General features: G+C 38.1%; 7 non-coding genes across 7 annotated transcripts; 2 read left to right on the top strand and 5 right to left on the bottom strand.

Moving 5' to 3' along the window:
• Positions 1 to 1,602: 1,602 nt before the first annotated feature.
• Positions 1,603 to 1,675, bottom strand: TRNAM-CAU (transfer RNA methionine (anticodon CAU)). Its single transcript has one exon. It is a non-coding gene; the product is annotated as a tRNA-Met (tRNA).
• A 2,062-nt stretch (positions 1,676 to 3,737) lies between these two features.
• TRNAR-CCU (transfer RNA arginine (anticodon CCU)) lies at positions 3,738 to 3,810 on the top strand. The gene has a single exon. It is a non-coding gene; the product is annotated as a tRNA-Arg (tRNA).
• A 5,383-nt stretch (positions 3,811 to 9,193) lies between these two features.
• Positions 9,194 to 9,266, bottom strand: TRNAM-CAU (transfer RNA methionine (anticodon CAU)). The gene has a single exon. It is a non-coding gene; the product is annotated as a tRNA-Met (tRNA).
• A 2,255-nt stretch (positions 9,267 to 11,521) lies between these two features.
• On the bottom strand, positions 11,522 to 11,594 carry TRNAM-CAU (transfer RNA methionine (anticodon CAU)). Its single transcript has one exon. It is a non-coding gene; the product is annotated as a tRNA-Met (tRNA).
• A 2,192-nt stretch (positions 11,595 to 13,786) lies between these two features.
• Positions 13,787 to 13,859, bottom strand: TRNAM-CAU (transfer RNA methionine (anticodon CAU)). The gene has a single exon. It is a non-coding gene; the product is annotated as a tRNA-Met (tRNA).
• A 2,103-nt stretch (positions 13,860 to 15,962) lies between these two features.
• On the top strand, positions 15,963 to 16,035 carry TRNAR-CCU (transfer RNA arginine (anticodon CCU)). The gene has a single exon. It is a non-coding gene; the product is annotated as a tRNA-Arg (tRNA).
• A 5,125-nt stretch (positions 16,036 to 21,160) lies between these two features.
• Positions 21,161 to 21,233, bottom strand: TRNAM-CAU (transfer RNA methionine (anticodon CAU)). Its single transcript has one exon. It is a non-coding gene; the product is annotated as a tRNA-Met (tRNA).
• Positions 21,234 to 22,974: the final 1,741 nt, after the last annotated feature.

Here is a 22,974-nt window from a genome sequence, read left to right as displayed (position 1 = left end):
TAATTTAGAATTCAAATGTAAACAAGCAATAAGATTTACATGTTCAAATCTTGATGGAATGGTGTAAAAAAAAATCAGGACATTGGAGATTAGAAAATAATAATTGAGTATTGCTAATGGGTATTCCTTGCACTGTCATAGGAAGTAAAACTCTTTCTTTTCCTAGTATGGGTATTAAAGAATTATTTGTACATACATAATTTTTACATTCCAACCACGTATTTACCCTTAAATCTGAATGATTTAGAACAAATACACATTTTTCTGGCAAACGTTGTCGTATTCCTAGGATGCCATACACCCTTGTACTTTTTTCCCAATAGTAATAGAAATAATAGACTTTTGTTCTTTTTCCTAACAAGTGAAAACATATTTAGTCCCATAGGTGATTCTTTGCTTTAAAACACAATATTTTTGCATATTTAGAGCCCAGCTGACTACATACATTGGATATATAATCAACAGTGCCACCATGTGGTAGGTATTGTTACCAATATTGTCCTGGAACAGGATTGCATATTTTCTGTATATTTGTCTCTGCTCTCACACTGTCAGCTCTCCCCAGGGAAGTTACATGTTTTTTCCCAGCTCTGAAGAAGCCAGAGCTGTGTATATTGCAACATAGTTGTTACAAGTAATACCCTTTACACAGCTTCTAGTCAGTTGCCCTGGCAACCTCCCAAAGCTCATATTTGAGTATGTTTTAGTCCTCGCCCCCTGCTTTATCTGCATATTGTTATGCCCCTTAGTGTGTTCCTGTTTGTCAGGAAAGTGTGCTCCCTCTTTTCAACAAGCAGCCAAAGTGAGTAGACACATCTTCCACTGCTCCCTCAGAAAGGAAATCCATATTTACCTGTATAATTACAGGAAGAAGGATCACATTGGATCTGTCGTAACCTGGATCTGTGTATTCTGTGTATTCTGTGTATTCTGTGTATTCTGTGTATTCTGTGTATTCTGTGTATTCTGTGTATTCTGTGTATTCTGTGTTTTCTGTGTTTTCTGTGTTTTCTGTGTTTTCTGTGTTTTCTGTGTTTTCTGTGTTTTCTGTGTTTTCTGTGTTTTCTGTGTTTTCTGTGTTTTCTGTGTTTTCTGTGTTTTCTGTGTTTTCTGTGTTTTCTGTGTTTTCTGTGTTTTCTGTGTTTTCTGTGTTTTCTGTGTTTTCTGTGTTTTCTGTGTTTTCTGTGTTTTCTGTGTTTTCTGTGTTTTCTGTGTTTATTTTATTACAGACTAGTCTGAACAAGAAATATAAATATTCTGTTTCTCATGTGAATAACATTGATATATTCATACAAAATACAAACTATTTACTACCATAAATGCAAATGTGACCAAAAAAGAAATACATTTGTATTACATAATAAAAAAAAAAATAATTTGAAGGTATGAAATAGAAAAAGGTTAATGTGAATGAACTTAAAATTTATTGAATAATAAATGTGTTAAGATATTTTTAAGACACTAATCAGATATTATAATTAACAATGGTAACATAAAAGTCATACAAAAATATTCATACAAAATACAAAATATTTACTTCTATAAATGCAAATGTGAACAAAAAGGAAATTAATTTGTATTAAAAAAATAAATGAAAAATAATGCCCCATGTGAGGATCGAACTCACGACCTTCAGATTATGAGACTGACGCGCTACCTACTGCGCTAACGAGGCATATAAAAAGACATCAACAAGTTCCCTGAATCAATATCACATTTGAAAAAGCTGGTTTTAAGCACACTGTAACTATGTCCTATATCAATGTCTATATATAATAGAATAATATATACAATATATAATAATATCTGTAGTGCTGGAATATAGTGCAGGAATATTGTGCTGGACGATTTATCAAGAATCTCTATCTTTCTCTAGAATAGATATCCTTCTATTTTTCAATAAAACACTTTTTTGCTAAATAAAAATAAATAAATAAAAAAAAAAATACCCAATACTGACACATTGTAACAGATTATTTTAAACTTTGCCCACCAAGCTGAACCTGTCATAACTGACCATTCATGTTCAATCTTTTTTAATTTACCCTGTTCCTCTTGAGAAACAATTTCTCCTTCTTTTAATTGTTTTTCTAGAACTGGAAGTTAACCTTCTTCTTTCTTAATTTCTTCAGTCCATTTCTCCCAAGGAAACTCATTTATTTTAGATATATTAAATTGTAATAGAAGTATATTTAGATCTCGCGAGAGAATTTGTGACATATTGACCTGGATCTCATGTAAATATATTCCTATTGGATTTCCTCTAATACAATAATATATTTTAATAAAACATTGGGAAAGTTTACACATAGGAAATTATTCTTTCACTATTTCATTATTCTCAATACGACCTAAAATGAAGTGTGATTATGAAAGCATGAGTGATAAATAATCTTGGCCTGGTGTGATAAACAAATTAATTTAGAATTCAAATGTAAACAAGCAATAAGATTTACATGTTCAAATCTTGATGGAATGATGTAAAAAAAAATCAGGACATTGGAGATTAGAAAATAATAATTGAGTATTGCTAATGGGTATTCCTTGCACTGTCATAGGAAGTAAAACTCTTTCTTTTCCTAGTATGGGTATTAAAGAATTATTTGTACATACATAATTTTTACATTCCAACCACGTATTTACCCTTAAATCTGAATGATTTAGAACAAATACACATTTTTCTGGCAAACGTTGTCGTATTCCTAGGATGCCATACACCCTTGTACTTTTTTCCCAATAGTAATAGAAATAATAGACTTTTGTTCTTTTTCCTAACAAGTGAAAACATATTTAGTCCCATAGGTGATTCTTTGCTTTAAAACACAATATTTTTGCATATTTAGAGCCCAGCTGACTACATACATTGGATATATAATCAACAGTGCCACCATGTGGTAGGTATTGTTACCAATATTGTCCTGGAACAGGATTGCATATTTTCTGTATATTTGTCTCTGCTCTCACACTGTCAGCTCTCCCCAGGGAAGTTACATGTTTTTTCCCAGCTCTGAAGAAGCCAGAGCTGTGTATATTGCAACATAGTTGTTACAAGTAATACCCTTTACACAGCTTCTAGTCAGTTGCCCTGGCAACCTCCCAAAGCTCATATTTGAGTATGTTTTAGTCCTCGCCCCCTGCTTTATCTGCATATTGTTATGCCCCTTAGTGTGTTCCTGTTTGTCAGGAAAGTGTGCTCCCTCTTTTCAACAAGCAGCCAAAGTGAGTAGACACATCTTCCACTGCTCCCTCAGAAAGGAAATCCTTTTTACTTTCCCCTCAGAGAGGCACTTCCACATAGCAGGACACCTTTCTCTCATCAAGCAATTCTCCTCACAAGGGACATCTGCTATTACAATCCACATACAAGAACTTATATACTCCTGCTATAACTGCTATAACTCCCTCAATAAAGTTGAAGAAAATAGAAGGACTTTGTGTGCTGTAAAAGGGGACGAGTTAAGCTACATGGACTTACTCACATGCCTCATATGAGCCTGGGTCCAGAATAGATATCCTTCTATTTTTCAATAAAACACTATTTGCTAAATAAAACTTGCGTTGGCCGGGAATCGAACCCCGGTCAACTGCTTGGAAGGCAGCTATGCTCACCACTATACCACCAACGCATAGTGCTAGCATGTCTGTAGTGTAGAAATAAAGTGCAGGAATATAGTGCTGGACTATTTATTACAGACCACAAACCCGCAAGATACAATGTTATAATGCATTTGACATCAGCCCCAGTGGCCTAATGGATAAGGCACTGGCCTCCTAAGCCAGGGATTGTGGGTTCAAGTCCCATCTGGGGTGGCTACATTTTATCCACAAAGCGTAAGTTTTTATTTAAAAACATATTCAGTCCGGTGTTACTTATCATTAATAAATTAGACAACAATTCCAAATATGTTTTCATACAGACCAAGCAATCTGACGTATTTTACCCAGGTGCAGACAGGATTGCAGGATCTTATTCAAAAGCATGGTGTGGCCTTCTCTGTCTTCTCCCATGCAAATTCATCTTTTCCCCTGCAGCTCCAGCTAAAATGGCTGCACGGCGGCAAATGACAATGGGACGCGGTGACGTCATGAAGTCACGCGGTGTCTCGTAATGTGGTTCCACATGACGTCATGACAAAAGATAGGTGAGCCCAATGCTACATCCAATTGACAAAACATATATGGTAATAAGTATAAAGTTAAATACTTCAATAATAATATTTTTTTGGTTATTTAGTTAAACCCTTTGGCCAAAGCGTCAAAAGCCTGCTTACCAGGGTGCAGACAAGATTACAGGATCCTATTTTTCCTAAAAATGTGTATATTTAAATACAAAAAAAAAGAAAAATGCCCAAAGCTACTTCCAATGTGACAAAAATACACACTGCAATAGCTATATATCTCTTGTAAAAGGGTCATTTCGTTTAATCCTTAAGCCTGCTGCCACTTACAAGGCAGGACCTTAGCAGGTCCAAACACTCACCTGGGTTAAAATTCGTATTTACCTGTATAATTACAGGAAGAAGGATCACATTGGATCTGTCGTAACCTGGATCTGTGTATTCTGTGTATTCTGTGTATTCTGTGTATTCTGTGTATTCTGTGTTTTCTGTGTTTTCTGTGTTTTCTGTGTTTTCTGTGTTTTCTGTGTTTTCTGTGTTTTCTGTGTTTTCTGTGTTTTCTGTGTTTTCTGTGTTTTCTGTGTTTTCTGTGTTTTCTGTGTTTTCTGTGTTTTCTGTGTTTTCTGTGTTTTCTGTGTTTTCTGTGTTTTCTGTGTTTTCTGTGTTTTCTGTGTTTTCTGTGTTTTCTGTGTTTATTTTATTACAGACTAGTCTGAACAAGAAATATAAATATTCTGTTTCTCATGTGAATAACATTGATATATTCATACAAAATACAAACTATTTACTACCATAAATGCAAATGTGACCAAAATAGAAAAAAGGAAGTTCAAAAAAGAAGTGGAAAAAGTGAACACAATCTACTGCTTCTGATTCCTGCAGTTGAACTACGCTGGAAAGGAGGTTATCATCCCACACTGCACATCTCAACACATTACTATTGCTGTGATGCCACCTTTACTTTTTATATTTACTGTAACCTCACTTATTCTCAAATTATGCACTTCCTTCCACCAGCGTCATCATGTCTCTAACTCTATTCATATTTCGCCATCTCTCCTTACTTCACCACTTCTCAGTTCACATGAACTCCTCTCTTACCTGCGTCCTCTGACACCACACAGTTATGCCGCCTGCACTAAAACACACCCCTACAAATCATCCTCTCACATTCTCTTTCTGTCCATGCTTCTCCTCCTTGCTTCTGGGGATATCTCTCCCAATCCTGGTCCCTGCCTTATTTCTACTTGCTCTCGTCCTCGCCTTCCACATGCAACTTCTACTCCTTTGGTGTCAACCCCTCTAACCTCATACCCATCCCCTGCCACCCTCCCTCCTCTCTCCCTTTCTCCTGTGCCCTTTGGAATGCTCGCTCCCTCTCTAACAAGTTCCTCTCTGTGCATGACTTCTTTCTCTCTCACTCCCTGCTTCTCTTTGCTATAACTGAGACCTGGCTCACTCAGTCTGACTCTGCTCTGGAAGCTGCCCTCTCCTATGGTGGCCTTTCCTTCTCCCACACTCCACGCCCTGGTGGCAGGGGTGGAGGCGTGGGGCTCCTGCTCTCCTCTCTCTGCCGTTACAGAACAGTTTCTATTCCCCCCTCTCTTGCTTTTCCCTCCTTCGAGGCTCACACAGTCCAGATCTTCTCTCCTCTCCCGGTCCATGTGGCGGTCATCTATCGCCCACCTTCCTCTACTCATCCCCCTTCTGCCTTTCTCTCTCACTTTGAATCCTGGCTCTCTTTCTTTCTCTCCTCAGACTCCCCTGTTCTTCTCCTTGGGGACTTCAACTGCCACATTGATGACCCCTCTCTCCCTTGGGCTTCCCGCTTTCTTTCTCTAACCTCTTCTTTTGGCCTTTAACAGTGGACTGCAGCCAGCACCCACAAGGATGGCCACTACTTAGACCTGGTTTTCACTAAAAACTTCTCTCTCTCTGACTTCTCCATTTCCCCTTTTCCTCTCTCCGACCATCACCTCATCTCATTTTCTCTCTCTCGCTTCTCTCCATCTCCATCTCGCCCTCGTTTTTGCAGAAACCTGCGCTCTATTAACCTACTAGCTCTTGATTCCACTTTACGCTCCTCCCTCTCCTCTCTCAGTTCTGCTTCAGACCCTGACAACCTGGTCAGGAACTACAACTCTGCCTTATCTTCCTCTCTTGATCTTCATGCCCCACTTTCTCTCTGCCGTCCTCGCCCTTCTAACCCCAGACCCTGGCTAAACTCCCACACACGCATGCTGCGTTCCTCCACTCGTTCCTCTGAACGCCTCTGGAGGAAATCTCATACGCTCGCAGACTTCATTCACTACAAATTTATGCTATCCTGTTTCAACTCTGCCCTCTTTCAGGCTAAACAAACCTACTTTTCATCACTAATCAACACACACAAGTCTAACCCACGCCGTCTCTTTTCTGTCTTTGACTCTCTACTCAGACCACCCTCAGCTGCCTCCTCTTCTTCCTCCATCTCACCTCAGGACTTTGCTGACTTTTTTAAGAAAAAGGTGGAGTCCATACGGCAGAACATCCCATCTGTTGCCTCCTCCCATCCCACAATGCTTCCCAACTCTCCTCCTGTCTTTCTTGACTCTTTTTCTGCTATCTCGGAGGAGGATGTATCACTGCTGATCTCCTCTTCTCCCTCTACCACTTGCCCTCTTGATCCCATTCCCTCCCATCTCCTAAAACCTCTTGCTCCTTCTATAATCCCTATGCTCACACAGATCTTTAACTCTTCCCTCTACTCTGGTACCTTTCCTTCATCCTTCAAGCATGCAACCGTTATACCATTACTCAAAAACAGCAAGCTTGACCCTACCTGTCCTTCTAACTATCGACCTGTCTCCCTCCTGCCTTTTGCCTCCAAACTCCTTGAACGTCTTGTATTCTCTCGATTGCTACACTTTCTCAACACCTATTCTGTACTAGACCCTCTACAATCTGGCTTCCGCACTGCTCACTCTACTGAAACAGCCCTCACTAAAATAACTGACGACCTCCACGCTGCCAAAGACAGAGGTCATTACACTCTGCTCATATTACTCGACCTCTCTGCAGCATTCGACACCGTGGACCACCCTCTTCTCCTTCACATTCTCCATACTCTTGGTATTCGGAACAAAGCTTTATCCTGGATCTCCTCTTACCTCTCCCATCGTACCTTCAGTGTCTCTTTTGCTAACACCTCCTCCTCCTCTATTGATCTCTCTGTGGGGGTACCCCAGGGCTCTGTCCTGGGACCCCTTCTCTTTTCTCTCTACACACTCTCTCTAGGTGACCTAATCACATCTTTTGGGTTTAAATATCACCTCTATGCTGACGACACACAAATTTACCTTTCAACCCCTGACCTTACACCTGCTATACAGACCAAAGTTTCTGAATGCCTCTCTGGAATATCATCCTGGATGGCCATCCGCCGACTGAAACTTAACATGGCAAAAACAGAGCTCCTTATACTACCTCCCAAACCTGGCCCTACTACATCCTTCCACATTGCTATTGGAAATACGATCATTCACCCAGTAGCCAAAGCACGCTGCCTAGGGGTCACACTTGATTCCTCTCTCTCATTCTCCTCTCATATTCAAAATGTTTCTAAAACTTGTCGCTTTTTCCTCCGCAATATCACAAAGATACCCCCTTTCCTCTGTTACTCAACTGCCAAAACTCTGACTCAGGCCCTCATTCTCTCACGTCTCGATTACTGCAACCTCCTGCTGTCCGGCCTTCCTACCTCTCACCTGTCTCCCCTACAATCTATCCTAAACACTGCTGCCAGAATCACTCTACTCTTTCCTAAATCTGTCTCAGCGTCTCCCCTGCTGAAATCCCTCTCCTGGCTTCCGATTAAATCGCGTATCTCAGCGGTGCGCAATCTGTGGGGCGCGACCCCCAGGGGGGGCGCGAGACTGCCGACGGGGGGCGCGGGGTTTACAGAGGCCCCGCGCGCTTCCCGAAGGCACTTAAATTAAGTGCCGGGGGAGCTGCAGGGCCTCTGTAAACCATACTTACCCGTGGCTCCGGCGGCTTCCTCCCGGCGTCGCCATGGCAACGCGGCGTCAAAATGACGCTGCGAGGTCATGTGACGTCACGTTGCTATGGCAACGTGACGTCATTACGCCGGTGCGAAGGTAAGTTGGGGTTGGGGGGGGCGCGGGAGTGAGGGGACAGCCGTCAGGGGGGCGCAGGGAAAAAAGTTTGCGCCCCCCTGGCGTATCTCACACTCAATTCTACTGCTCACTTTTAAAGCTTTACATTCTTCTGCCCCTCATTACATCTCAGCCCTAATTTCTCGCTATGCACCATCACGACTCTTGCGTTCTTCTCAAGGAAGTCTTCTTACTACCCCCTTTGTATCTAAAGCTCTCTCCCACCTTAAACCTTTCTCACTTTCTGCCCCACACCTCTGGAATGCCCTTCCCCTCAATACCCGACTAGCCCCCTCGCTATCCACCTTTAAGACCCACCTTAAGACACATCTGCTTAAAGAAGCATATGAGTAGCACTGGATAATCATGGACACATGACACAAAGCTTGGCCCCCTGCAGACGCACTTACTAGTATTCCCTCCTACTGTCTCTGTACGTTCTCCCTACCTACCAATTAGATTGTAAGCTCCTCGGAGCAGGGACTCCTTCCTTAATGTTACTTTTACAGTATGTCTGAAGCACTTATTCCCATGATCTGTTATTTATATTTGTTATTTATATGACATGTATTACTACTGTGAAGCGCTATGTACATTTTATGGCGCTATACAAATAAAGACATACATACATACATACATACATACATACATACATACATACATACATTTGTATTACATAATAAAAAAAATAATAATGTGAAGGTATGAAATAGAAAAAGGTTAATGTGAATGAACTTAAAATGTATTGAATAATAAATGTGTTAAGATATTTTTAAGACACTAATCAGATATTATAATTAACAATGGTAACATAAAAGTCATACAAAAATATTCATACAAAATACAAAATATTTATTACTATAAATGCAAATGTGAACAAAAAGGAAATTAATTTGTATTAAAAAAATAAATAAAAAATAATGCCCCATGTGAGGATCGAACTCACGACCTTCAGATTATGAGACTGACGCGCTACCTACTGCGCTAACGAGGCATATAAAAAGAAATCAACAAGTTCCCTGAATCAATATCACATTTGAAAAAGCTGGTTTTAAGCACACTGTAACTATGTCCTATATCAATGTCTATATATAATAGAATAATATATACAATATATAATAATATCTGTAGTGCTGGAATATAGTGCAGGAATATTGTGCTGGACGATTTATCAAGAATCTCTATCTTTCTCTAGAATAGATATCCTTCTATTTTTCAATAAAACACTTTTTTGCTAAATAAAAATAAATAAATTAAAAAAAAATTACCCAATACTGACACATTGTAACAGATTATTTTAAACTTTGCCTACAAAGCTGAACCTGTCATAACTGACCATTCATGTTCAATCTTTTTTAATTTACCCTGTTCCTCTTGAGAAACAATTTCTCCTTCTTTTAATTGTTTTTCTAAAACTGGAAGTTAACCTTCTTCTTTCTTAATTTCTTCAGTCCATTTCTCCCAAGGAAACTCATTTATTTTAGATATATTAAATTGTAATAGAAGTATATTTAGATCTCGCGAGAGAATTTGTGACATATTGACCTGGATCTCATGTAAATATATTCCTATTGGATTTCCTCTAATACAATAATATATTTTAATTAAACATTGGGAAAGTTTACACAAAGGAAATTATTCTTTCACTATTTCATTATTCTCAATACGACCTAAAATGAAGTGTGATTATGAAAGCATGAGTGATAAATAATCTTGGCCTGGTGTGATAAACAAATTAATTTAGAATTCAAATGTAAACAAGCAGTAAGATTTACATGTTCAAATCTTGATGGAATGGTGTAAAAAAAAATCAGGACATTGGAGATTAGAAAATAATAATTGAGTATTGCTAATGGGTATTCCTTGCACTGTCATAGGAAGTAAAACTCTTTCTTTTCCTAGTATGGGTATTAAAGAATTATTTGTACATACATAATTTTTACATTCCAACCACGTATTTACCCTTAAATCTGAATGATTTAGAACAAATACACATTTTTCTGGCAAACGTTGTCGTATTCCTAGGATGCCATACACCCTTGTACTTTTTTCCCAATAGTAATAGAAATAATAGACTTTTTGTTCTTTTTCCTAACAAGTGAAAACATATTTAGTCCCATAGGTGATTCTTTGCTTTAAAACACAATATTTTTGCATATTTAGAGCCCAGCTGACTACATACATTGGATATATAATCAACAGTGCCACCATGTGGTAGGTATTGTTACCAATATTGTCCTGGAACAGGATTGCATATTTTCTGTATATTTGTCTCTGCTCTCACACTGTCAGCTCTCCCCAGGGAAGTTACATGTTTTTTCCCAGCTCTGAAGAAGCCAGAGCTGTGTATATTGCAACATAGTTGTTACAAGTAATACCCTTTACACAGCTTCTAGTCAGTTGCCCTGGCAACCTCCCAAAGCTCATATTTGAGTATGTTTTAGTCCTCGCCCCCTGCTTTATCTGCATATTGTTATGCCCCTTAGTGTGTTCCTGTTTGTCACGAAAGTGTGCTCCCTCTTTTCAACAAGCAGCCAAAGTGAGTAGACACATCTTCCACTGCTCCCTCAGAAAGGAAATCCATATTTACCTGTATAATTACAGGAAGAAGGATCACATTGGATCTGTCGTAACCTGGATCTGTGAATTCTGTGTATTCTGTGTATTCTGTGTATTCTGTGTATTCTGTGTTTTCTGTGTATTCTGTGTATTCTGTGTATTCTGTGTATTCTGTGTTTTCTGTGTTTTCTGTGTTTTCTGTGTTTTCTGTGTTTTCTGTGTTTTCTGTGTTTTCTGTGTTTTCTGTGTTTTCTGTGTTTTCTGTGTTTTCTGTGTTTTCTGTGTTTTCTGTGTTTTCTGTGTATATTTTATTACAGACTAGTCTGAACAAGAAATATAAATATTCTGTTTCTCATGTGAATAACATTGATATATTCATACAAAATACAAACTATTTACTACCATAAATGCAAATGTGACCAAAAAAGAAATACATTTGTATTACATAATAAAAAAAATAATAATGTGAAGGTATGAAATAGAAAAAGGTTAATGTGAATGAACTTAAAATGTATTGAATAATAAATGTGTTAAGATATTTTTAAGACACTAATCAGATATTATAATTAACAATGGTAACATAAAAGTCATACAAAAATATTCATACAAAATACAAAATATTTACTTCTATAAATGCAAATGTGAACAAAAAGGAAATTAATTTGTATTAAAAAAATAAATGAAAAATAATGCCCCATGTGAGGATCGAACTCACGACCTTCAGATAATGAGACTGACGCGCTACCTACTGCGCTAACGAGGCATATAAAAAGACATCAACAAGTTCCCTGAATCAATATCACATTTGAAAAAGCTGGTTTTAAGCACACTGTAACTATGTCCTATATCAATGTCTATATATAATAGAATAATATATACAATATATAATAATATCTGTAGTGCTGGAATATAGTGCAGGAATATTGTGCTGGACGATTTATCAAGAATCTCTATCTTTCTCTAGAATAGATATCCTTCTATTTTTCAATAAAACACTTTTTTGCTAAATAAAAATAAATAAATAAAAAAAAAAATACCCAATACTGACACATTGTAACAGATTATTTTAAACTTTGCCCACCAAGCTGAACCTGTCATAACTGACCATTCATGTTCAATCTTTTTTAATTTACCCTGTTCCTCTTGAGAAACAATTTCTCCTTCTTTTAATTGTTTTTCTAGAACTGGAAGTTAACCTTCTTCTTTCTTAATTTCTTCAGTCCATTTCTCCCAAGGAAACTCATTTATTTTAGATATATTAAATTGTAATAGAAGTATATTTAGATCTCGCGAGAGAATTTGTGACATATTGACCTGGATCTCATGTAAATATATTCCTATTGGATTTCCTCTAATACAATAATATATTTTAATAAAACATTGGGAAAGTTTACACATAGGAAATTATTCTTTCACTATTTCATTATTCTCAATACGACCTAAAATGAAGTGTGATTATGAAAGCATGAGTGATAAATAATCTTGGCCTGGTGTGATAAACAAATTAATTTAGAATTCAAATGTAAACAAGCAATAAGATTTACATGTTCAAATCTTGATGGAATGGTGTAAAAAAAAAATCAGGACATTGGAGATTAGAAAATAATAATTGAGTATTGCTAATGGGTATTCCTTGCACTGTCATAGGAAGTAAAACTCTTTCTTTTCCTAGTATGGGTATTAAAGAATTATTTGTACATACATAATTTTTACATTCCAACCACGTATTTACCCTTAAATCTGAATGATTTAGAACAAATACACATTTTTCTGGCAAACGTTGTCGTATTCCTAGGATGCCATACACCCTTGTACTTTTTTCCCAATAGTAATAGAAATAATAGACTTTTGTTCTTTTTCCTAACAAGTGAAAACATATTTAGTCCCATAGGTGATTCTTTGCTTTAAAACACAATATTTTTGCATATTTAGAGCCCAGCTGACTACATACATTATTTATATAATCAACAGTGCCACCATGTAGTAGGTATTGTTGCCAATATTGTCCTGGAACAGGATTGCATATTTTCTGTATATTTGTCTCTGCTCTCACACTGTCAGCTCTCCCCAGGGAAGTTACATGTTTTTTCCCAGCTCTGAAGAAGCCAGAGCTGTGTATATTGCAACATAGTTGTTACAAGTAATACCCTTTACACAGCTTCTAGTCAGTTGCCCTGGCAACCTCCCAAAGCTCATATTTGAGTATGTTTTAGTCCTCGCCCCCTGCTTTATCTGCATATTGTTATGCCCCTTAGTGTGTTCCTGTTTGTCAGGAAAGTGTGCTCCCTCTTTTCAACAAGCAGCCAAAGTGAGTAGACACATCTTCCACTGCTCCCTCAGAAAGGAAATCCATATTTACCTGTATAATTACAGGAAGAAGGATCACATTGGATCTGTCGTAACCTGGATCTGTGTATTCTGTGTTTTCTGTGTTTTCTGTGTTTTCTGTGTTTTCTGTGTTTTCTGTGTTTTCTGTGTTTTCTGTGTTTTCTGTGTTTTCTGTGTTTTCTGTGTTTTCTGTGTTTTCTGTGTTTTCTGTGTTTTCTGTGTTTTCTGTGTTTTCTGTGTATATTTTATTACAGACTAGTCTGAACAAGAAATATAAATATTCTGTTTCTCATGTGAATAACATTGATATATTCATACAAAATACAAACTATTTACTACCATAAATGCAAATGTGACCAAAAAAGAAATACATTTGTATTACATAATAAAAAAAATAATAATGTGAAGGTATGAAATAGAAAAAGGTTAATGTGAATGAACTTAAAATGTATTGAATAATAAATGTGTTAAGATATTTTTAAGACACTAATCAGATATTATAATTAACAATGGTAACATAAAAGTCATACAAAAATATTCATACAAAATACAAAATATTTACTACTATAAATGCAAATGTGAACAAAAAGGAAATTAATTTGTATTAAAAAAATAAATGAAAAATAATGCCCCATGTGAGGATCGAACTCACGACCTTCAGATTATGAGACTGACGCGCTACCTACTGCGCTAACGAGGCATATAAAAAGACATCAACAAGTTCCCTGAATCAATATCACATTTGAAAAAGCTGGTTTTAAGCACACTGTAACTATGTCCTATATCAATGTCTATATATAATAGAATAATATATACAATATATAATAATATCTGTAGTGCTGGAATATAGTGCAGGAATATTGTGCTGGACGATTTATCAAGAATCTCTATCTTTCTCTAGAATAGATATCCTTCTATTTTTCAATAAAACACTTTTTTGCTAAATAAAAATAAATAAATAAAAAAAAAAAAACCCAATACTGACACATTGTAACAGATTATTTTAAACTTTGCCCACCAAGCTGAACCTGTCATAACTGACCATTCATGTTCAATCTTTTTTAATTTACCCTGTTCCTCTTGAGAAACAATTTCTCCTTCTTTTAATTGTTTTTCTAGAACTGGAAGTTAAACTTCTTCTTTCTTAATTTCTTCAGTCCATTTCTCCCAAGGAAACTCATTTATTTTAGATATATTAAATTGTAATAGAAGTATATTTAGATCTCGCGAGAGAATTTGTGACATATTGACCTGGATCTCATGTAAATATATTCCTATTGGATTTCCTCTAATACAATAATATATTTTAATAAAACATTGGGAAAGTTTACACATAGGAAATTATTCTTTCACTATTTCATTATTCTCAATACGACCTAAAATGAAGTGTGATTATGAAAGCATGAGTGATAAATAATCTTGGCCTGGTGTGATAAACAAATTAATTTAGAATTCAAATGTAAACAAGCAATAAGATTTACATGTTCAAATCTTGATGGAATGGTGTAAAAAAAAAATCAGGACATTGGAGATTAGAAAATAATAATTGAGTATTGCTAATGGGTATTCCTTGCACTGTCATAGGAAGTAAAACTCTTTCTTTTCCTAGTATGGGTATTAAAGAATTATTTGTACATACATAATTTTTACATTCCAACCACGTATTTACCCTTAAATCTGAATGATTTAGAACAAATACACATTTTTCTGGCAAACGTTGTCGTATTCCTAGGATGCCATACACCCTTGTACTTTTTTCCCAATAGTAATAGAAATAATAGACTTTTTGTTCTTTTTCCTAACAAGTGAAAACATATTTAGTCCCATAGGTGATTCTTTGCTTTAAAACACAATATTTTTGCATATTTAGAGCCCAGCTGACTACATACACTGGATATATAATCAACAGTGCCACCATGTGGTAGGTATTGTTACCAATATTGTCCTGGAACAGGATTGCATATTTTCTGTATATTTGTCTCTGCTCTCACACTGTCAGCTCTCCCCAGGGAAGTTACATGTTTTTTCCCAGCTCTGAAGAAGCCAGAGCTGTGTATATTGCAACATAGTTGTTACAAGTAATACCCTTTACACAGCTTCTAGTCAGTTGCCCTGGCAACCTCCCAAAGCTCATATTTGAGTATGTTTTAGTCCTCGCCCCCTGCTTTATCTGCATATTGTTATGCCCCTTAGTGTGTTCCTGTTTGTCAGGAAAGTGTGCTCCCTCTTTTCAACAAGCAGCCAAAGTGAGTAGACACATCTTCCACTGCTCCCTCAGAAAGGAAATCCTTTTTACTTTCCCCTCAGAGAGGCACTTCCACATAGCAGGACACCTTTCTCTCATCAAGCAATTCTCCTCACAAGGGGCATCTGCTATTACAATCCACATACAAGAACTTATATACTCCTGTTATAACTGCTATAACTCCCTCAATAAAGTTGAAGAAAATAGAAGGACTTTGTGTGCTGTAAAAGGGGACGAGTTAAGCTACATGGACTTACTCACATGCCACATATGAGCCTGGGTCCAGAATAGATATCCTTCTATTTTTCAATAAAACACTTATTTGCTAAATAAAACTTGCGTTGGCCGGGAATCAAACCCGGATCAACTGCTTGGAAGGCAGCTATGCTCACCACTATACCACCAACGCATAGTGCTAGCATGTCTGTAGTGTAGAAATAAAGTGCAGGAATATAGTGCTGGACTATTTATTAAGAATTTCTATCTTTCTCTGTTCAATTACCCAGATACAATTACCACAAACCCGCAAGATACAATGTTATAATGCATTTGACATCAGCCCCAGTGGCCTAATGGATAAGGCACTGGCCTCCTAAGCCAGGGATTGTGGGTTCAAGTCCCATCTGGGGTGGCTACATTTTATCCACAAAGCGTAAGTTTTTATTTAAAAACATATTCAGTCCGGTGTTACTTATCATTAATAAATTAGACAACAATTCCAAATATGTTTTCATACAGACCAAGCAATCTGACGTATTTTACCCAGGTGCAGACAGGATTGCAGGATCTTATTCAAAAGCATGGTGTGGCCTTCTCTGTCTTCTCCCATGCAAATTCATCTTTTCCCCTGCAGCTCCAGCTAAAATGGCTGCACGGCGGCAAATGACAATGGGACGCGGTGACGTCATGAAGTCACGCGGTGTCTCGTAATGTGGTTCCACATGACGTCATGACAAAAGATAGGTGAGCCCAATGCTACATCCAATTGACAAAACATATATGGTAATAAGTATAAAGTTAAATACTTCAATAATAATATTTTTTTGGTTATTTAGTTAAACCCTTTGGCCAAAGCGTCAAAAGCCTGCTTACCAGGGTGCAGACAAGATTACAGGATCCTATTTTTCCTAAAAATGTGTATATTTAAATACAAAAAAAAAGAAAAATGCCCAAAGCTACTTCCAATGTGACAAAAATACACACTGCAATAGCTATATATCTCTTGTAAAAGGGTCATTTCGTTTAATCCTTAAGCCTGCTGCCACTTACAAGGCAGGACCTTAGCAGGTCCAAACACTCACCTGGGTTAAAATTCGTATTTACCTGTATAATTACAGGAAGAAGGATCACATTGGATCTGTCGTAACCTGGATCTGTGTATTCTGTGTATTCTGTGTATTCTGTGTATTCTGTGTATTCTGTGTATTCTGTGTATTCTGTGTATTCTGTGTATTCTGTGTATTCTGTGTATTCTGTGTATTCTGTGTATTCTGTGTATTCTGTGTATTCTGTGTTTTCTGTGTATTCTGTGTTTTCTGTGTTTTCTGTGTTTTCTGTGTTTTCTGTGTTTTCTGTGTTTTCTGTGTTTTCTGTGTTTTCTGTGTTTTCTGTGTTTTCTGTGTTTTCTGTGTTTTCTGTGTTTTCTGTGTTTTCTGTGTTTTCTGTGTTTTCTGTGTTTTCTGTGTTTTCTGTGCTTTCTGTGTTTTCTGTGTTTTCTGTGTTTATTTTATTACAGACTAGTCTGAACAAGAAATATAAATATTCTGTTTCTCATGTGAATAACATTGATATATTCATACAAAATACAAACTATTTACTACCATAAATGCAAATGTGACCAAAATAGAAAAAAGGAAGTTCAAAAAAGAAGTGGAAAAAGTGAACACAATCTACTGCTTCTGATTCCTGCAGTTGAACTACGCTGGAAAGGAGGTTATCATCCCACACTGCACATCTCAACACATTACTATTGCTGTGATGCCACCTTTACTTTTTATATTTACTGTAACCTCACTTATTCTCAAATTATGCACTTCCTTCCACCAGCCTCATCATGTCTCTAACTCTATTCATATTTCGCCATCTCTCCTTACTTCACCACTTCTCAGTTCACATGAACTCCTCTCTTACCTGCGTCCTCTGACACCACACAGTTATGCCGCCTGCACTAAAACACACCCCTACAAATCATCCTCTCACATTCTCTTTCTGTCCATGCTTCTCCTCCTTGCTTCTGGGGATATCTCTCCCAATCCTGGTCCCTGCCTTATTTCTACTTGCTCTCGTCCTCGCCTTCCACATGCAACTTCTACTCCTTCTGGTGTCAACCCCTCTAACCTCATACCCATCCCCTGCCACCCTCCCTCCTCTCTCCCTTTCTCCTGTGCCCTTTGGAATGCTCGCTCCCTCTCTAACAAGTTCCTCTCTGTGCATGACTTCTTTCTCTCTCACTCCCTGCTTCTCTTTGCTATAACTGAGACCTGGCTCACTCAGTCTGACTCTGCTCTGGAAGCTGCCCTCTCCTATGGTGGCCTTTCCTTCTCCCACACTCCACGCCCTGGTGGCAGGGGTGGAGGCGTGGGGCTCCTGCTCTCCTCTCTCTGCCGTTACAGAACAGTTTCTATTCCCCCCTCTCTTGCTTTTCCCTCCTTCGAGGCTCACACAGTCCAGATCTTCTCTCCTCTCCCGGTCCATGTGGCAGTCATCTATCGCCCACCTTCCTCTACTCATCCCCCTTCTGCCTTTCTCTCTCACTTTGAATCCTGGCTCTCTTTCTTTCTCTCCTCAGACTCCCCTGTTCTTCTCCTTGGGGACTTCAACTGCCACATTGATGACCCCTCTCTCCCTTGGGCTTCCCGCTTTCTTTCTCTAACCTCTTCTTTTGGCCTTTAACAGTGGACTGCAGCCAGCACCCACAAGGATGGCCACTACTTAGACCTGGTTTTCACTAAAAACTTCTCTCTCTCCGACTTCTCCATTTCCCCTTTTCCTCTCTCCGACCATCACCTCATCTCATTTTCTCTCTCTCGCTTCTCTCCATCTCCATCTCGCCCTCGTTTTTGCAGAAACCTGGGCTCTATTAACCTACCAGCTCTTGATTCCACTTTACGCTCCTCCCTCTCCTCTCTCAGTTCTGCTTCAGACCCTGACAACCTGGTCAGGAACTACAACTCTGCCTTATCTTCCTCTCTTGATCTTCATGCCCCACTTTCTCTCTGCCGTCCTCGCCCTTCTAACCCCAGACCCTGGCTAAACTCCCACACACGCATGCTGCGTTCCTCCACTCGTTCCTCTGAACGCCTCTGGAGGAAATCTCATACGCTCGCAGACTTCATTCACTACAAATTTATGCTATCCTGTTTCAACTCTGCCCTCTTTCAGGCTAAACAAACCTACTTTTCATCACTAATCAACACACACAAGTCTAACCCACGCCGTCTCTTTTCTGTCTTTGACTCTCTACTCAGACCACCCTCAGCTGCCTCCTCTTCTTCCTCCATCTCACCTCAGGACTTTGCTGACTTTTTTAAGAAAAAGGTGGAGTCCATACGGCAGAACATCCCATCTGTTGCCTCCTCCCATCCCACAATGCTTCCCAACTCTCCTCCTGTCTTTCTTGACTCTTTTTCTGCTATCTCGGAGGAGGATGTATCACTGCTGATCTCCTCTTCTCCCTCTACCACTTGCCCTCTTGATCCCATTCCCTCCCATCTCCTAAAACCTCTTGCTCCTTCTATAATCCCTATGCTCACACAGATCTTTAACTCTTCCCTCTACTCTGGTACCTTTCCTTCATCCTTCAAGCATGCAACCGTTATACCATTACTCAAAAACAGCAAGCTTGACCCTACCTGTCCTTCTAACTATCGACCTGTCTCCCTCCTGCCTTTTGCCTCCAAACTCCTTGAACGTCTTGTATTCTCTCGATTGCTACACTTTCTCAACACCTATTCTGTACTAGACCCTCTACAATCTGGCTTCCGCACTGCTCACTCTACTGAAACAGCCCTCACTAAAATAACTGACGACCTCCACGCTGCCAAAGACAGAGGTCATTACACTCTGCTCATATTACTCGACCTCTCTGCAGCATTCGACACCGTGGACCACCCTCTTCTCCTTCACATTCTCCATACTCTTGGTATTCGGAACAAAGCTTTATCCTGGATCTCCTCTTACCTCTCCCATCGTACCTTCAGTGTCTCTTTTGCTAACACCTCCTCCTCCTCTATTGATCTCTCTGTGGGGGTACCCCAGGGCTCTGTCCTGGGACCCCTTCTCTTTTCTCTCTACACACTCTCTCTAGGTGACCTAATCACATCTTTTGGGTTTAAATATCACCTCTATGCTGACGACACACAAATTTACCTTTCAACCCCTGACCTTACACCTGCTATACAGACCAAAGTTTCTGAATGCCTCTCTGGAATATCATCCTGGATGGCCATCCGCCGACTGAAACTTAACATGGCAAAAACAGAGCTCCTTATACTACCTCCCAAACCTGGCCCTACTACATCCTTCCACATTGCTATTGGAAATACGATCATTCACCCAGTAGCCAAAGCACGCTGCCTAGGGGTCACACTTGATTCCTCTCTCTCATTCTCCTCTCATATTCAAAATGTTTCTAAAACTTGTCGCTTTTTCCTCCGCAATATCACAAAGATACCCCCTTTCCTCTGTTACTCAACTGCCAAAACTCTGACTCAGGCCCTCATTCTCTCACGTCTCGATTACTGCAACCTCCTGCTGTCCGGCCTTCCTACCTCTCACCTGTCTCCCCTACAATCTATCCTAAACACTGCTGCCAGAATCACTCTACTCTTTCCTAAATCTGTCTCAGCGTCTCCCCTGCTGAAATCCCTCTCCTGGCTTCCGATTAAATCGCGTATCTCACACTCAATTCTACTGCTCACTTTTAAAGCTTTACATTCTTCTGCCCCTCATTACGTCTCAGCCCTAATTTCTCGCTATGCACCATCACGACTCTTGCGTTCTTCTCAAGGAAGTCTTCTTACTACCCCCTTTGTATCTAAAGCTCTCTCCCGCCTTAAACCTTTCTCACTTTCTGCCCCACACCTCTGGAATGCCCTTCCCCTCAATACCCGACTAGCCCCCTCGCTATCCACCTTTAAGACCCACCTTAAGACACATCTGCTTAAAGAAGCATATGAGTAGCACTGGATAATCATGGACACATGACACAAAGCTTGGCCCCCTGCAGACGCACTTACTAGTATTCCCTCCTACTGTCTCTGTACGTTCTCCCTACCTACCAATTAGATTGTAAGCTCCTCGGAGCAGGGACTCCTTCCTTAATGTTACTTTTACAGTATGTCTGAAGCACTTATTCCCATGATCTGTTATTTATATTTGTTATTTATATGACATGTATTACTACTGTGAAGCGCTATGTACATTTTATGGCGCTATACAAATAAAGACATACATACATACATACATACATACATACATACATACATACATACATACATACATTTGTATTACATAATAAAAAAAATAATAATGTGAAGGTATGAAATAGAAAAAGGTTAATGTGAATGAACTTAAAATGTATTGAATAATAAACGTGTTAAGATATTTTTAAGACACTAATCAGATATTATAATTAACAATGGTAACATAAAAGTCATACAAAAATATTCATACAAAATACAAAATATTTACTTCTATAAATGCAAATGTGAACAAAAAGGAAATTCATTTGTATTAAAAAAATAAATGAAAAATAATGCCCCATGTGAGGATCGAACTCACGACCTTCAGATTATGAGACTGACGCGCTACCTACTGCGCTAACGAGGCATATAAAAAGACATCAACAAGTTCCCTGAATCAATATCACATTTGAAAAAGCTGGTTTTAAGCACACTGTAACTATGTCCTATATCAATGTCTATATATAATAGAATAATATATACAATATATAATAATATCTGTAGTGCTGGAATATAGTGCAGGAATATTGTGCTGGACGATTTATCAAGAATCTCTATCTTTCTCTAGAATAGATATCCTTCTATTTTTCAATAAAACACTTTTTTGCTAAATAAAAATAAATAAATAAAAAAAAAAATACCCAATACTGACACATTGTAACAGATTATTTTAAACTTTGCCCACCAAGCTGAACCTGTCATAACTGACCATTCATGTTCAATCTTTTTTAATTTACCCTGTTCCTCTTGAGAAACAATTTCTCCTTCTTTTAATTGTTTTTCTAGAACTGGAAGTTAACCTTCTTCTTTCTTAATTTCTTCAGTCCATTTCTCCCAAGGAAACTCATTTATTTTAGATATATTAAATTGTAATAGAAGTATATTTAGATCTCGCGAGAGAATTTGTGACATATTGACCTGGATCTCATGTAAATATATTCCTATTGGATTTCCTCTAATACAATAATATATTTTAATAAAACATTGGGAAAGTTTACACATAGGAAATTATTCTTTCACTATTTCATTATTCTCAATACGACCTAAAATGAAGTGTGATTATGAAAGCATGAGTGATAAATAATCTTGGCCTGGTGTGATAAACAAATTAATTTAGAATTCAAATGTAAACAAGCAATAAGATTTACATGTTCAAATCTTGATGGAATGGTGTAAAAAAAATCAGGACATTGGAGATTAGAAAATAATAATTGAGTATTGCTAATGGGTATTCCTTGCACTGTCATAGGAAGTAAAACTCTTTCTTTTCCTAGTATGGGTATTAAAGAATTATTTGTACATACATAATTTTTACATTCCAACCACGTATTTACCCTTAAATCTGAATGATTTAGAACAAATACACATTTTTCTGGCAAACGTTGTCGTATTCCTAGGATGCCATACACCCTTGTACTTTTTTCCCAATAGTAATAGAAATAATAGACTTTTGTTCTTTTTCCTAACAAGTGAAAACATATTTAGTCCCATAGGTGATTCTTTGCTTTAAAACACAATATTTTTGCATATTTAGAGCCCAGCTGACTACATACATTGGATATATAATCAACAGTGTCACCATGTGGTAGGTATTGTTACCAATATTGTCCTGGAACAGGATTGCATCTTTTCTGTATATTTGTCTCTGCTCTCACACTGTCAGCTCTCCCCAGGGAAGTTACATGTTTTTTCCCAGCTCTGAAGAAGCCAGAGCTGTGTATATTGCAACATAGTTGTTACAAGTAATACCCTTTACACAGCTTCTAGTCAGTTGCCCTGGCAACCTCCCAAAGCTCATATTTGAGTATGTTTTAGTCCTCGCCCCCTGCTTTATCTGCATATTGTTATGCCCCTTAGTGTGTTCCTGTTTGTCAGGAAAGTGTGCTCCCTCTTTTCAACAAGCAGCCAAAGTGAGTAGACACATCTTCCACTGCTCCCTCAGAAAGGAAATCCATATTTACCTGTATAATTACAGGAAGAAGGATCACATTGGATCTGTCGTAACCTGGATCTGTGTATTCTGTGTATTCTGTGTATTCTGTGTATTCTGTGTTTTCTGTGTTTTCTGTGTTTTCTGTGTTTTCTGTGTTTTCTGTGTTTTCTGTGTT

This window comes from Ascaphus truei, unplaced genomic scaffold (assembly GCF_040206685.1).
Source record: "Ascaphus truei isolate aAscTru1 unplaced genomic scaffold, aAscTru1.hap1 HAP1_SCAFFOLD_325, whole genome shotgun sequence".
NCBI lineage: Eukaryota > Metazoa > Chordata > Amphibia > Anura > Ascaphidae > Ascaphus > Ascaphus truei.
The sequence above is the reverse complement of the archived record's forward strand: the minus strand, read 5'-3'. Positions and strand labels throughout refer to the sequence as shown.